Source organism: Echiichthys vipera (genome assembly GCF_963691815.1).
Source record: "Echiichthys vipera genome assembly, chromosome: 18".
In the NCBI taxonomy this organism is placed as follows: domain Eukaryota; kingdom Metazoa; phylum Chordata; class Actinopteri; order Perciformes; family Trachinidae; genus Echiichthys; species Echiichthys vipera.
The window spans coordinates 14,102,652-14,120,546 of NC_139843.1; positions in this window are offsets into that span (position 1 = coordinate 14,102,652).

Here is a 17,895-nt window from a genome sequence, read left to right on the forward strand (position 1 = left end):
TTCCCTAGATAAAAAGCCAATGTGATTTTTTCTACATTGGCTCTTGGATTACTGCAGAAAATCATCTGCATGGTGAAAATTGGTTTATGATCTTACATGTTTTGTTCAGAAAGATAACCTTCATAAATGAACACTACTTTTTAATTTTTTTTAAGCATGAATGCAATCACCATAAGTAAAAAGCTAATGTTAGGTTATAAACAAACTACAGTACCGACGCATGACTACAACATCCATCCCCACTAGCTTGCCACTGATTTTGCGTGTTTGGTGTGAAAATAATATATCAAAGCGCCCTTTTTAAGAAACTCAAAGTTGCTTGATGACCTTAAATGTCCCCGGCAACCTCTGAAGTCTCATTAAGACACTTGTTAACAACCGCCTTTTTACACATAAAAGCTTCAAAATTCACGAGTGGTGTAAAAACGTGAACATCTCTTGCTTGTGTTGACCACAGACCACCCATTCAAAAAAAAAAATCCCATTGACTTTGAGTCTTCCTGCACTACTCTAAAGAATATATCTATGCCATTAAGCGCATGTAAGAAGTCAATCTATGTCACAGCTGTTCAAGTATAAAGGCATAACAACCAGACCTAAAACATAAACCAGTGGTAAGTGAAGAATCCTTTTTGGATTTGATTAACTGACAAAGATGGAGAGAAGTTGATATTCCTGCACTTCCTTTAAATTCTTTAGATGTCTAAGCTTAAAGATCCTGGAGAATAATTGTGAATACACACAGGGAAGTCCGAGACAGCAGAGAAACGACGAGGGTAGCTCAGTTTCAATCATAAATCACACAGTATGAAGACAACTTTGAAACTCAACACCTCGAGATCTGAGAGTCCTACAGAAGCCCTTAAAGAGACAAGAGGGAGCGTGACAGATGTAGGCTAGAGGACAGACACAAGACAAGGCTCTGGTTTGAGTGATTGTACGTCCTGTATGTTTCCAGAAACATCAATCCGGTTTTGAAATGACTGATGATTTTGATGAATGAGTGAAAGATATCATTCCCCATCTGCTCATTCATAATTCATCTCTCTTTCACATACTTCTAGGTGTTTGCTAACTGCTGCCGGGCTAACACGTGTGTGTGTGTGTGTGTGTTCCCAGGTGAAATCCAGGAGTCACACTGTAAGAGGAGGACTACCGATCCAAACCTGGGGAGCCACAGGAGCCCCGGTGTGCTGGAATGGAGCAACTCATAGGGTAAGAGAGATTCTTCATTTTCTGACTTGACAGTTAGCTTTTACACAGTTAACATGTTTTTATTGTGTTTTCTAAATGAATTTCCTGTCTCTATTTCGGGGCTTCCTGGACCTGTTGTTGCCCACACGTCTGTTGTGAGCATAGCATTGTGACTGGAGAAGCATTTCAGCCTTATATAGAGCAGCTTAGAGATTACTTCAGCCTGCTGGGTCTCTTGGATACTGTAAAATATGACTTGCAGAAACACTACACACCTTTCTAACCAGTAGTATGTGTATATACATATATATATATTCAAAGCCATTTTGAAGACAGAACCTTTTAAAAGACTCTCATTTAACAGTACTCGCTTGAAAGTCTGTAATTAAGTGTGCATGTCTGAGGTGAGGACAATTAAAAGGAAGCATTAAGATCAGACTCACTGAAAACATGCCCATTCGCACAGTTTTTTTTTTATGGACACTTCTTCTGGCAGCTAAACAGACGCTGTGTGTTTCTCCGATGTCTCACTGTTTTAGTAAGACAGGTTGATGACCCACTTGAAGGTTTACAGACCTGAAAGCCTGTTATTTCCTGTTTCTCCAGTATGCAAAAGGTACAGTTTTAAGTTTTTTTAAAAATATCAGCTTTTTGAAATTCTAAAACATTATAACAGAAACACAGACATTTGCATTCAAATAATTCAACCGTGTCAAAAATAAATGTCAATAAAAAACAGCACAAAAACACTACATCACTTAATTTAACGCCACTACTATCTGTCTTACCTCTATACCCTCAACTATGAAGCACTTAAAATGAAATTAAATACATAAAACAAATAAATAAAATAGTATGCAAAAGGTACAGTTTTGATTAGATGAATGGAGTTTCTGAGAAGTCAGGGATTTATACACAATCTTCCTATATTGTAAAAAGTTAGATTTTTGTCTTTTTTTAATATAAAGCAGGTTGAGGTGCTATCAAAATACTGTGAAATTCAAATTGAGGCAGGGAGGGCTGGGAGTACAAAGAAACCTGCATGTAATCACAAATTTGTGCACACAAATCCTTGCAGGCAAACAAATATACATAAACTCTGTAGGACACAAACATTTTTACTCCATGTCTTCATTTGAATCAGTGAGTCAGCAGAAAAATTAAAAAAGCCTCAGAGCGATGCCACAGTGGAGTGATAACCAAACTGTTTGTGTGCAGGCAACCTCACACTGTTGGGGGATGGGGATTGGACTTATCTAACCCTACATAACTCCAGTCCTCCTTTGTGAGGAACCTTTTATGTCTGTCTGTCTATCTATCTATCTATCAATCTATCTATCTATCTATTTATCTATCTATCTATCTATCTACGTATCTAGCTAGCTAGATAGATAGCTATCTCAAACTCAACTTTAATGATGTTGTTATTCTCCTTGAAAACTCGCTTTTCTTCTTTCCCTTTGCAAATATATCCCTTCCTCTCTTTGTCAGTGCTGCTCTGTGGCTGGGCAGAGTATGATAAGAGCCATGGGGGAGTTGTATCTTCTTGGCTCTATTGCATGTCCTCTTCCCTTCTTCTCAGCACATTCTGTAGATAGCAGAAACAGGATTGGCATTGTGTCTCCGTGGTGTCTTCACATAAAGTACAGTAAGTGCTGAATTTCTGTGTGCATGTGTGACTGTTCATTCAAGTATGCGTGTGTGAATCACACAGCCCTTGTCATTTCATTATACCTATCTCTCACCAGCACGAGTAGAGAACATTTATAATTCATACCTGCGTCTGTACTTTCCCTCCTACTCACTTCACCCGGACCTGTCAAGTGAAACTTTTCATTTACAGTGCATCAGTATTGCCCCCACCTCATGCCTCATATTGACTGTGACGCATCGGTGATTGTTGAATCACCCTTTTTATAATCCGACACCCCTTGAGTCCTATGCCGGCTTTTCCTTAATGATGAGGTTACCAGCCTGCCGCCGACTTGCGCAACTCTTCTTTCCTCTCCAGCCTGTGAGTCATTTGTGAGTCATTGCAACAGGTAAAGGGCCCGTGGCTATAAATGCACCCCATGCAACTGCACTCACCTCTGTTGTTCGACAAACTCTGCTGGAGTCACAGCATGTTGATGTTCATTGTGGTGTGTGTGTGTCAAGTTAAAAAGTGGCATATACTTGTGTCATATATCTGTCCTCGGGCTCTCTTTTTGTGTCCAAGTAAACACACACACGCGCGCACGCACACACACCATTATTTATACTAATCAACACAATTGTAATAGAGTTTCGTATTTTACAGATAAGAGACAAAAAGCAGAAACAGTAATAATTGTTTGACTGTGTTGACTCAGCCTTGATAAGATAAGGCCAAGCACTCTGATGAGGACAGTCCTGAGTGGTGTGCATTCAGCCACTAGAGGGAGACACCACCATTAGTTTCCAACATGAAGGGTTGAGTTCACAATGATCATATTATTAACTTTATGTAGATTTGATGTGGACTGTAGTCACGGCATCATATTTCACTCTTTCTGTCAGCTTATATTTTTAAGGATGGATGTTTGGTTCTTGATTGAGTTCATAAATTACCTCAAGTTGTAGCAACAAAAAAGAAAATGTGGGAGAGTGGGCGGATAATGCCACATGATTTTAATGCCTCATAATATCCTTTCACATCTCCTCTGTCTTCATGCAGTTTTGAACTCCTAAGAGGTTCATTTGCTAGTGTGGATATTTGTTGTAATAATCAAACACACCAAAAATGAAGCTTATGAAATAAAACAGATGTTCCCTAAAGAGTGAGGCTCAATATTGGATTGTACTGTTTAATATCCTTAACACAGCCATTCATTTCTTGGCAGTTAAACGCAGGTGTTTGGTGACAGCTTTGTAGAAGTGGGCCTCTAAAGACCTCATAATTCACCTGTATTACAAATATCACACTGCAGCTATGCAAAGAAATTCACATATCCATATGTATCATGTTATTATTATCATGTTACAGTAAAAGGAAAAAGCACTCAGTCAGTTATTCCTATGGTATACTATACCACTGACATGCACTTAAATATGGAGCTGAGATGCCTGAGGGGGATTTCCTTTTCATTGCATGTTTTCCAAGAATGCATCTCTTTGTAAAAAGCCCATTATACTTGAGCGTTAAACCATAACAAAAACCATACTTAACATACAAAATGTCCATGTCCAACCAAAAATGGGTTTATGAATGACACATAATCAAGAGAAGATATCGTATAACTCTCTCTTTCTCTTTCTCTCCGGGTCACACACAGTACAGTAGAACGTGTTTCTGAAAACACGTTAGGCAAGAAATAAACAATACAGTAACAGAATCATGATTCATATTTGATGAGTGCTGCCTGGTAGCAGTTTTATATGAGTTTTGTGAGTCTGGTAAAGTTGTGCTAAACGCAGAATGCCAGTTACGTTCGGTAACTATGACGCTCCCCTGCCGGTCATCGCCTTAAACCCGCCTTAAATGAGATAAATGGTTGTGATTGGCCTGTTAAATCTCAAGAGTGTGGCCAGACTTATCTGTCAGAGGATATGAAACAGGCTAGGGGTCCCCCAGTACTCCAATATATTAAAAGCACCCACTTAAAACAATGGAAAACAATGATATTAAGGCATTAGGAACAAATCAATTCACAAAGTCATGAATAATTGTAATGACAGAATAAAGCACCTTTGAGATATGGCAAAAAAGTATACCTCTGGGGTCTGTGGGTGCCCCAGTTGGTAGGATGAGTGTTAATGGAGAAACAAATCTGAAAAAGATTCACACTGACTAGTGTTGGAAATGTCTGTACAATATTTACTGCAAAAGTGGATGAAATTCATATTTTGAGAGTCAGATTAAAAAAAAAGTTTTTTAATGAACTTAATTCACTGATTAAGTGCTGTATCTTTTCAGATATTCAAATAAACTACGGAGGATTTGAAAGTTTTTTAGTTTTATGTTTTTACACTGTTGTGGTATTGTGTTTTGTAGTTGTATTCTGAACCGGTGTACTGCCCATAGTAGATGATTCATGTTCCCTGGGAGACAATCATACATACACATCATGCTGTCAGGCCCTAAAGCAAAGCTGGATGTCATGTGACTGACTGTGGTCGTGGTTAAGGACATTCTTCACTCTATACCGTATTAGCAGACAAACTTTCAACTTGATGAGTCTTATAAACTGACATCAAGTCTTCTTTAGAGTTTAATGCAAGTTTCAGATATGAGGCAAGTGGAAGCAAATAAAGGAGAAAGTATTTGTGCAGCAGTGTATGGAAGCTTTTAATAGCTCATTAATGTCCCTCTTTGTCTCTGCTCACATCAGATTCGTTTGTCTGGAACAGCTGTCCAGAGCAAATTTACCCATCCCTTTTTCTAGGGATTGAATTACTTGCACTGAGGTTAAGCTGGTAGAAATCTGATCAGAGGATTTATTCACACAACGTATGAAGGAATCAGTTTTGGGAAATTGAGGTCTAAGCTATTTGAGGAGGTAATGGCCACGGTCTATTAGGGGACTGTACACAGTATTTCAAGGAAACCAGAGGCAGGGGACTGATGATAAAAAGCTGTCACCTAGAAATCAGATTCTGTGAAACCCAAAGTGGGATATACAGGGGTTAACTGAGTGGTTTTATGAGGATGAGAAGGCAATGTATAGCTTACTAAGGCTGCTGGTAGTATGACATCCCCTAACACTTGCCATAAATATCATCAGGCTTGTGTATTTTGTGGCTATATGTATATATGTATATACTGTTCTTGAGATATGCAAAGGACAATCATGCATGCCTACATTCACACACGTTCTCATTTACAGTTAGATGATGGTGCTACAGCGCCACCTATTGACACCAGATTGATGGTTTATATAGGCCTGTCACTATTACAAATTTTGCTGGCTGATAAATTGTCCCAGAAACTATTGTAAGAAGATAAAGTAAGATGATTGTAAGATGATATTGCTGTTTTGAGACCATTTTCAACTGATAATGTTAATAATAATGCAAGTACACCCTTTCAAAGATCAATAAATGTTTCTTTCTAAAGAATATTTAACACAAAAACTCGGAAATAAATAAACAAAACAACCAAAAACAATAAATAAAATGGACTCTCAGTCTATTTGAACACATTGGCGCGTTTAGTTGCTACTGTTTCACAACAAATGCAACACACCGGCTCAGGTGAAGTGGTTCCCTGCGCCTATTCAGTTTGAACCCGAAGTGCTCCCACATGGCAGTTTTGGGCGTTCAGCTTTGAAACCAACTCCATCTTTGGAAATCTCAAATCTCAACTAGCGTGTCCTCCAACTTGCTCCTCACAGGGCTCTCCTGCTGCACTCTGGGTAACGCCGGGGTCTGCCTTCGCACAGATCGTGCGGCTGACAAGTGACTGACACGAGACGAGGGTGAACTCCTCATTACGATGAGGAAGAGAGAGGGCTCAGTGAAAGCAGATGCACCGGAGTGAAAACTCTTGTCATCCAGTCTCTTTGATAGAGAGACACCATGAGAACGGGAAAGTGGAAATTATTGTGGCTGGAAAGCTTATCAAGCTCATTGAAAGTTATCATGGGATTAATTGATTTATTGCGACAGACCTAGGTTTATATGGCTTATATCTATAGATTTGTCTTGGCCCCCAGAATCTTGGAATTAAGGTTATTTTTCTAAATTATAGGCCAAAACGTAGGTCATTGTTACTGCGTCACCTTCTGGCCAAATTGCACCACATTCAACACTGGAATTCTCTTTCATCCCCAGCAATACATTGGCAAAGTGTGCAGTAGATCAAATGGATGGTTCTTGAGACATGAGAAGGACAAATGGAAAGCCAGACAGACAGACAGACATACAGAGATTCCTTGCTTTATAATTCTTATCTTCTCACAACGTTTCACAACTTACACAGGCTCAGTGTGAAGTGAACACATCATTCAGAATGTAGCTGTGGGAGGGAACACTTAAATCTTCCTTGTCAAGCCACGGGTTCAGGATTTGTTGGCCTCATGACACTGACGTCAGACCAGTTGTTTTTACTCTAGCTGACCTTTTTGTTTGATCTATGTCACAATTCAGTCCTTGAGGAGCATTTGAGTTGATTGCTGCAACACAGGGAACGACTGTTTGTTTGTGTGCTTGTTCTTGTGTGTGTGTGTGTGTGTGTGTGTGTGTGTGTGTGTGTGTGTGTGTGTGTGTGTGTGTGTGCGTGTGTGTGTGTGTGTGTGTGTGTGTGTGTGTGACTCTTCAAGGCTGTGTGAACAGCATAGCTGGAAGGTCTCATGTCTGTGTTTGCAGATAGACATGATCTCAGCACACTGTCAAAACCTTCTACAAGCACTTCCATGTGCCTACGGACTTACACATCCTTGATCCTTTTTATCGTCATTATGTTTTACTCCTATCTCTTTCTTCATGTTGTATCCTTTGGTGTGCATGTGCGTTTGTAGCTTGGGTCAGATGAATGAAAGCTTTGTTATGAGACACTCATGTGTTGAGGTGTCACGACCCCCACAGGAGGAGCACTCATCTCGCGTTGGAACACACACACACACACACACACACACACACACACACACACACACACACACACAGCGGCTGCAGTCTAATCACTCTCCTGGCAATGATGACAATGATGAGCAACGCACAGCGCAGTTCAAGTCCAACTGAACTGCTACATAATGAATCATGGAGGGCGGTCGACAGGAACAAAAACAGAAACAGTGGTGGGCTTCCATCAAAACAGGGTATGTGTGTGTTTTTGTGTGTCTCCCCCGAGTAAGGTAAGATTATCTTCTGAGATGTTTATGTGAAAGAAAAACAAAGGCAGCAGTGAATGCATTTAGTTGCTGTCACTAACAGCCAGAGTAGATTGAAGTCAAAGCGGTCAGAGTGGCTTGCAGAACTGACCTGTTTTTATATTTCTTGACTTGCTCAGGCAACATTTCATTTCATTTTCATCATTTTATTAATAATCCATCCAATTTGTAAAGCAACAAATGTAAGCCAATTATACGTTGGGATAATAATGTGGGAGAGAGAGAGAGAGAGAGAGCTAGTTTAATACATTGTGAATTTGAGTTTGTAATTTTTCACTGTCCACAGTAAGAAACATAAAACAGGTTTTAGTGTAAAAGTTACTCATACTTTACCACCTTTTTCCCCCCATTTTATATCATCATGCAAGGTTATTTCATTGTATATTGAAAGGAATTAAATCCTGTGGCTGCACAGAAGTTGAGACAAATAATTAAAAAGACACTACAACATGCTCTGTATTTAAATGGATCACTATGATGATAACTGTAAGTGTGAGATTTACTGTTAAACATCAAACTGATGTAGTCCTGATGCGTCTGCCAGATAGTGACTCTGAATTGTACGAAATCCAATTGATGTTCAAAGAGACATGAGTGTGCTGCTCGAGGACGCTAATACACACCGGATGCTCACAGACACGGTGGCTTGAACTTAGTAAAGGAAGCAGCCTTTTCTACTCATTACAACAACTAAAGCTAGTGTGTATTTGATCTGTACGCCGCACCTTAACACCTCAGTTACCCCCCCCCCCCCCCCCCAAGAAGAATTGATTAGCTGTCTGGTCTTTAGGGATAAAGCTGGATCATCTCATCTCATCTCATTTCGTCTTCAACCGCTCATCCGGGGTCGGGTCGCTGGGGCAGCAGCTCTAGCAGTGGACCCCAAACTTTCCTTGCCCGAGGCATTCCAAGGCCAGTGTGGAGATTTAATCTCTCCCCCTAGTCCTGGGTCTTCCCCGAGGCCTCCTCCCAGCTGGATCACCGAACCTAAATCTTAGTTTTAAGTTATTGTAAAACTTTAGGGTTTTGGGAGGTTAAAGGAGTTCAAGAGAATTTCAAAGTCAGCAGCCGATACTTGCTAGATCGCTATTTGGTTCCAAGTCCTCTAGGCAGAGTATTTCCATTTTTCTCTCTGAGGATCATTACTTTAGAGAAACATGGCATTCCACTGTGGTGTGTATGTGTATGTGCATGCTTGCCTGCCCGTGTGTTTTATGTCTGTGTGTAAATGTATTTATAGAACAGTGCTTATTTAGTCCTTTTAAAATGCAGTGCTCCATTTAAAATACAAGCATATGTATGTTGAGCTGAGTTGAATTTGTTGCCACTACAGCAAACATTTGAGGAATTTGACCTGGTGAGCTCACAGTGCAACAGACACTATAAGTATATTGATGAAACCACCAATATGAAAAGACTATTAAAAACACACAAAATGCCACAAGTAAATGCAGAGACGTCAACAAGCTAAAAGCCTGTACTTTAAAGTGCCAACGGTTTACTGCTCAAGAGTCGAACAGCCTCAGGGAATGTTCTTTTATTTGAACCTCTCACATTTAAAACAAAGCTGTCTGTATCTCCCTGAGGGCATCTCCTCAAAGAGAGGATATGCTGCATAAGAGCCATCCCTAACATTATTTAGTGTCTGTGCCTACACTTTTAACCAAAAAGCTTTCCTGTGAGCCAGAGTAAGATGGGCTTTCACAGACATGGGGTCCGAGATGGCCAGTCACAATTGTTAAAAGGACTATTGTGGAACACTTGAATACATCATTTGACCACCATTTTCCACTATAAACTACAACTGACATTGTTTTCAACAAATACCCAATCAATGTCAAACATTTCAGAAAGGGTTTCCAGGAGAAAAGACGCTAACTGCCAACAGCAAAGTGATATAATGTTCATGGAGTAGTGTCAGTTCAAACAAAAAGGCATGATGAATTATATAAAGTTCTCCTTGTGATCTTTAATAATTCAGAGTGGTTTTAATTGCCATGTTCAGAGTTTGACTTTGGGCCTTTTTAATAGAGAACGTTTTGGCTCACTGTTGCAGGTGTAACTAATCACATTAACGATGCATGTGTGCTCTATGAAGTTGTCCCAATAGTGGCACAGTACCATGGATTGTTAATTATTTTCACCTGTGTCTCTGCACTGTGTAAATGCTTTCTCTGAAGCAGTTTGTTGTATCCCAAAAATACAACATTCACATTTGAAAGAAAATGTTGCTTCGATTTGACTTTAAGAGAAGACAGAATGACTTAAGTGCATTAAAAACGTCATGCAATATATTTACTTAAAAAGCTTTGAGTGCATGGTAAATTCATGAACATGAGTTTCTCAATTTAAGAGAGGCACTACTAAGTCCCATCGGAGCCCACAGCTTTACCATTTGTTGTTTGTTTTGTTTGTTTTTTCGTCATCTCCATCTCTCAAAGTGCAGAGCTGCAAGCTACACTGCATCTTTAGCTGCATGCTACCACCAGTGTGTCTGTCTCTATTTTTTTTCCAAGTAGATGGGGGTGGAGAGTCAATGTCAACCACAAAAAATAAGATTATACGGCCAAGAGCATTGCTTTTATAATGGGGAGTGCCTTTCAAATGTGTAGCTGTATCAAAACATACGCTAACCTTACTGAAAATGTCTGTTGTATGTTCTCCCTGTCCGCCAGAGTGGCTGATGGCCTGGCGATTTTACATGCCACTGCCAACAATTTACCCGCATTTGGCCGGTGGTGGGTGCTAATTTCAGACTCTGAGTGCATGATTACATAGCTAACCCAATGTCTTTTACAACCTTTGTTTATCATTGAAAAGTACTGAATGAAACTGAGAAAGCACCTTTGACCCAAGTTCTCAAGGGCAAACGTGCTCCATTAGCTTTATAGAGTGATTCCTCTCTTGTGTATAAATGCACACATACACAAGTGTATGTGAATATGAAACTGTATGAGTAAGACAGGCAGATATTTTATATCCCTTCCTTTCCTCTTTGCTAATATAAAAGATATCGGTAGGGGATATTAATCAAGCAGAACCCAGCTGTTGTTTCTCCCTGATCGCCCCTTGAGCTGAATACAGAACTAGACAGACAGACAGACACACACACACACACATACACACGCAAAGTCTTATGTCAATATAGGTACATAATTATGTTAATATATTATCAATATGCAGCTGTGATTTTTTTTCCCAAATGGGGACATGACAGTAAACGTTTGAGAACCATTGGCCTAAATTATGTGGAGTTGCTTGCGGTTCCTGGCGGTAACTCGTTACCCAGTCATTTCAAAGAGGGGAGGCTGCAGAGGGAATCGGTTTCCGTCACGGTGGTAGGGGTATGAAGCGGTGAAAGTGTGAATGTCAGCTATGTGGACGTGCACACATGATCTTGAACGTAGATGGTTGTCAAGGCGGCTGTCAGGGCGGTTGTTGTGCGACGGTGTGAAACCATCTTATCAGGTATAACAAATTACTCCCATAGGTACATGTGGCGGTAATTAACTGTAGAAAGAAGCTGCAGCGTTGTACCAACCTTTCAGAATAATGGAACATACTATATGCAACTCTTAAAGGAGTAGTATCACCATACTTTTATGTTTAAAAAGGTGCTGAGGATAAACTAAGAGACAGACAGCAGAGAAAAGGAACTAAAGAATACAGAAAGGAAAGTTAAAAGAGGTGATAATAACATGGTCACAGGCAGAAGTAGAGGCTGGGACGTCAAGGCCACAACACATAGCACTGAGGAAGAGGGAGATAATCCCGGGGCTACTTTGCAGGGCCTTTTACTAATGACTCATAAGGACGGTGGCAGTGCTCATCCTCAGCGTGTGGTGTGTGTAAATGTGTGTGTCTAGTTCTGTGGAGGGCGATTATCATTCCATGAGGGTATTAAAGATTTTTCCAGGGTGCTCCAAAATGATGGTGTTCATTTTGTGAATAACTTAGATTGTGTGCGTGTGTGTGTGCGTGTGCGTGTGCGTGTGCGTGTGCGTGTGCATGTGTGTGTCTTGCCTGTCTGACTAATCTGAGTATGGAAGGCTTCTTAGTGCTACCACAGTAATTTCATGAAGAAGCTTTCTTAAACTGTCTCTCACTTTCTCCGTGGCTGACTATTTCTCTCTCTTGCCAAATGAACTGTATGGTGTATCAAGGTGTCCCTAGTGAATACTCATTGTCACTCTTCATTGTGTCACAAGTTGATATGAGGAGCTCTTTTCCAAAACGCTATAAATCCATTTTAATAGTTTTCAGGAAAATGACATTTTTTACCCAGACCCACACATTTGGTTAATATTCAATGTATCTTGTCAAAATGGTTTAATGGCTCAGTCTGAACATGTTGAACGGACGGACGAAACAAAAAACTCTCCCGCTTCAGAGCGCTGCCATGTTGGATCGCATAGAACGCTCCCTGAATTCTGATTGGTCGAGAGGACGTATCGCATTTAGGCTAAAAAAAGGTTTGGCGCTGGTCGTGGTTTGGAAAGGAACTGCATCTTTGGGACCATTTTAAACAAGGAAATATAGCGATTTGGCATGAAACACTGATGAAGCAGTGAAAAGGTTCTGTATACAGCAAAGTCGCTCAAACTCATTTGTTTTAAATGTGGCTTTTATCTCGTTTTGGAAAAGAGCTCTTCATATTTATTTTGCAATCATGATAACATGCATGCTCCATGTGCACATTATAGCCAGACAGATACAAAATTTTCCAGGATAATACCGGTGTTGTTGATATTTAGAAGGTAAAAAGAAAATCTGATACATCGATCGATTATATAACATAAATGCATAGCATAAACAAACATGGTTCATAAAGATCACAGATTTGATTATTAAAAAAACGTCACAGAGTTACACTATGTACTGAACATTTTATAATGGAAAAATAAACTAATCAGGGCTTTAAGGGTGATACTGGCTGAGTTCAAAATGATATACTTACATACTTTCTTTTGACTTTTAGTACACACTGCAGCTGCCCTTGCACTGTACTATTGCATGCAGTATGCATACATATTGGGACATACTGCTTTGTCATAACATTGACAAGGTTATGAAATGACATTGAAAGGATTATGGGTCAGAAACGCCAGAAGAGCATGCTGGCATACTACAACATCCAATCAGATGCAATAGGACATCCTGGTAATTTTGGCCTTCTGCATATGATTTATTATATATTGGGACATACTTAATATTTTTCTGGCAGAAAAGACAGGGATTGTTGCCGTCATGGGGAAAACACTATGATATTATAGTTTTTTTAAAGTTGCTAAGACACATTTCTTAAAAAACCTGCCACCCATTTCTCAAAACCAAATGCTATTCTGGCAAAATCAAACTATGGCCTCACAACTATTTTATCAGTGCTCAAATATTTAAGCATTGCTTTCAGATCATACACACAATAATTCAGTATGAAAGCACTCCTGAGCGGTCATTACACACTACAAAAATAAAAATACAGTGAACATTTTATTGTACTACAAGTAACACAGTATATGTCTGCAGTACTCAATAGTACGGAACTCTTGCTCTTGCTCATCCTCTTCCTCCTCATCCACCACCTCTTACTTGTACTCTTCTTTTATACATTCAACTAAACTGTACACTCTGAACTGGATTATAATCTATTCAGTTAAGCACATCATTAGAAAGTGGAAACAATTATCAGTTACTGTGTGTTGACCAAGACAGCTGTGTTGAAGTTGTCTTGGTCAACACACAAGCACTCTTGACCCAAGTTCTCAAGGGCAAACGTGCTCCATTAGCTTTTCCTCTCTTGTGTATAAATGCACACATACACAAGTGTATGTGAATATGAAACTGTATGAGTAAGACAGGCAGAGATTTTATATCCCTTCCTTTCCTCTTTGCTAATATAAAAGATATCGGTAGGGGATATTAATCAAGCAGAACCCAGCTGTTGTTTCTCCCTGATCGCCCCTTGAGCTGAATAGCAGAACTAGACAGACAGACACACACACACACACACACACACACACACACACACACACGCACACACACACACACACACACACACACACACACACACACACACACACACACACATTCTTGCAAATATGCAGCTATGGATCAATAGGCAGCTGTGGTTGCATTATTATTCAGCATTGCGTTAAACGTTCGATCGACTGTCCACAGGTGACCCCATCTCTACTTTGCTCAGTGGAAACAACTTTCTCGAGCCTCTTAAGTATTGAGCTCCCAAGTGGATGTTGCCAAAGTGAAGATGTATTAGTGTTTGAATGGAAATAGCCCTAGAAAAAATAGCAGTACATGATTTATTCAGCAGCAAAAATACATTTTAGAGCCAAAAGTGGACTAAAGGCAAAAAGTATTTTGAGCTGTCAATAGTTTGAGCTCAGCTCTTCCTCGCTGTGGCGGTAAATTCCCCTCAGAGGCTTGCAGTTCGCTAGCTCCATCGCGGCCGTATTCTGTTTTTTTTTTGTCAAGATTCACTCTCTTTTACTTTCACTGTCTCCTCAATCCTCTGAACTCCAGCTCTCTTGGTCTTCCAGCTCTTTCTATGTCTGTTTCTCTATCTCCCCCAGCTATTTAAACCAGGCAACCTCATTTATCAGCCAAAGTTTATGTTTCCCTGAAAAAGTTGTGGAAGGCTTTTTACACAAGGATTGCAACAATGATAAAAGCATTTCAAAATAGGATTTATAGGACTATTCAAATTCACAGTATTTTAATTCATCAAAATGTTTTGTCCTAGTCGTATCGAGTATGGACACTTCAGACTATGTTTTATGTTCTACCGTATTTTTCGGATTAAAAGTCGCTCCGGAGTATAAGTCTCACCAGCCGAAAATGCTAAATAAAAGGAAAAAAACATATATAAGTCGCACTACAGTATAAGACGCATTTTTGGGGGAAATTTATTTGATAAAATACAAGAATAGACATTTCATCTTGAAAGGCTATTTAAAATAAAAATAGAATAGAGAACAACAGGCTGAATAAGAGTACGTTATATGACGCATTAACAACGAACTGAGAACGTGCCTGGTATGTTAACGTAACATATTACGGTAAGAGTCATTCAAATAACTATAACATAAAGAACATGCTATACGTTTACCAAACAATCTGTCACTCCTAATCACTAAATCCACTGAACTCTTCTTCCTCGGTGTCACTTCTGAACAACTCTGCCACATCTAAGTAGCAGCTAGCATCTTTTTTTTCACAATGCACTTCTGCCATGACCCGCCCCCGCCAAATTTTGATTGGTTGATGTGTGTGTGTGACGATTGTTGATATACGCCTAGTCTCTTACGTGACTGAGATAAATAATAGCCCGGGCTATTATTTGATATTTTACGCTAAGGTGTTAATAATTTCACACATAAGTCGCTCCACAGTATAAGTCGCACCCCGGCCAAACTATGAAAAAAACTGCGACTTATAATCGGAAAAATACGGTAGTATGTTTTCTTTCTGATTTTTTGATCTTTTACTACAGTTATGGGTAAAGGCATTGTTGCAGATATAACAGCCATCTGAAGCATTTAGATTATGTTCGCCATATGGTTGAAAAGAGGCAAAAATGGGGTGCTGCTGTTGATGCCGCTTCAGAATTGTTCTTCTATGGCTCTACGATAGATGTACAGGAATTTCTTTGAGTAACACAGAGTATCCAAAAGTGCAGCAGCACAGGACGGGCATACATAATATTGATGAATCTTTTTTGAAAATGTGTATGCTCCTGATTTAATTCTGCAGATTTATAGAATAATAATATTGTAGTGTCGGCAAGGATGAGAAATGCAGAGGCATGAATATATTGAATATTATAGGTGAACATGAATATTACACTATGGTCACCTAATTTCTGTTTCTTCTCTCTTTCTCCCTGGTCTTTCAACCCAGATACTCAAACTATTATTAAGCCTCCTGTGCAATATAGTCTGAGCATCCTGCTTCTCAGATCAATGGGCAGTCAGGGGAGGGGCAGTGCAGATCATGACAGAGAGGCAAGGAATGAAGAGAATTTTTGATCCAAGAGGAGGGAGATGGGAGAGAAGAATCGATAAGCTGAACTCTTTAGCACAGGAACCTGCAAAGCTCACTCAGCCCACACCTTTCACACAACACACAACTGCAACGTGGGATCTCAGCACAGCAAACAGAACACACACACACACACACTGATACATAGTATGTAAATTGTCAAAATCTCTGCTTAGACAAATTCCTTTTGATGAGACTTTCAATAGAACATGTTTTGTCTTGGCAGTGTAACTATCTTGATTAATAGTTGGGATGTGAGAATTATTAATTTTTTACCCGTCTACACAGTGTCTGATCATAATTGGAGTGTTCTTAAATGTAGTTCAATGGGCAGCTGCCAATTAGCAACGCTAAATAATTGCTTAATCGTTAAAGTAATTTTTAATTTTTCTTCAGATGGTTCCAGCTTCTTAAATGTGAGTTTAATAGCTTTTTTCGTGTATCACAGTAAATTCAGTATCTTTGGTTTTTGGACTTTTGAAGAAGAAAACAGACCAAATGCTTGATTGTTAAAGTAATCTGCAGATTATTGATAATGAAAATAATTATTATTTGCAACCCTAATTTTGATCCTTACAAATGTGCCACAAAAATGTCACAAAAAACAACTTGTGTGATCATAGACTTATGGGTTCCATTTTAGCGGCAACCTAGCCTCACGAGCCAAAACTGATCTTGCAAGCTCCATTGTATTTTACTCACAGATCAGTCTGGTAACTTGCGGCAGAGAAAATTTGGAGAAGTTAGCCCAAGCGACTGACGAAACAGCGTTGGTTTTGTAGTGGCTCGAAGTGTGACGCAATGAGAAGTGACTGTTCGGTGTAAACAACATGGCGGGTTCTGAAGATGAGATTTTTCTCTTGGATCCTTCTGTTGGAATACCGACTGGGCTCCTGAAATTGTGTCTTTTAGCAACTAAAATTTGCGTTACACAAACAGCAAATATCTTTTACCAACATGTTGTTTACTTTCTGAGCTTTGCTTCGACGCTGATCTGATTGGTTGATTTGGCCAGTATGTTGGTGATAGACAGATGGTTTATCCAATCAGCAACCAGTATTTTCGTGCTTTCCCAAAAGATCTCCAAAAGAGAGTTCCCAGATGGATATGCTGAGCAAATGCCAATCAATCCATCTGGCGAAGTCAGGTTAGCGGCAACCTCCAGGGCTAGAAAATGAAGCCAACGCGGAAGTGTCAAAAACTGAAGTTCCTTGAATGGTCACTTGAGGCTAATTTCACTTTGAGAGCCATCACTGGTGGGTAGCAGTGACTTTAGACTTCATTGGGCCTGCCTCAGCTTCATCCACGATCCACCTATTAGCCGTGAGCAAGTAGAGTCAGGCACTTCCAAGATGGTAACTGCCGGTGACGCCCACATTGAGCTTCACAATCGCTATTCAGAAACCTATGAGTGATTTCACAGAGACAACATCTCTATTTTTCTACAGTCTATGGTTGCATTACACTCCTACTAAATATGCAGTGCGTATATTCAGTGTGATTGTAGCAACTGTGATAGCTGCTGATATTAGTAAACCTGGCTATTTCTTTGTGAGGTTGATAAAGTAAAATATTATACAAATAATAAAACAGTCTGAAATCTCAAGTCTGCATGATGCGCATGTCAGATCATTTAAGAAGCAACCCTCTGGCTGTTTGAATAGAGCGGAAGAAGAGTGAGAGTGGGGGACAGAGGGAGGATGAGAGGCAGAGAAAAGGGAGGCATGTGGAGGGGGATGGATGAAATGAAGGAGGAGCAGGCATAGAGTTAAATGAAGGATGTAACCGAGATATTTGGACA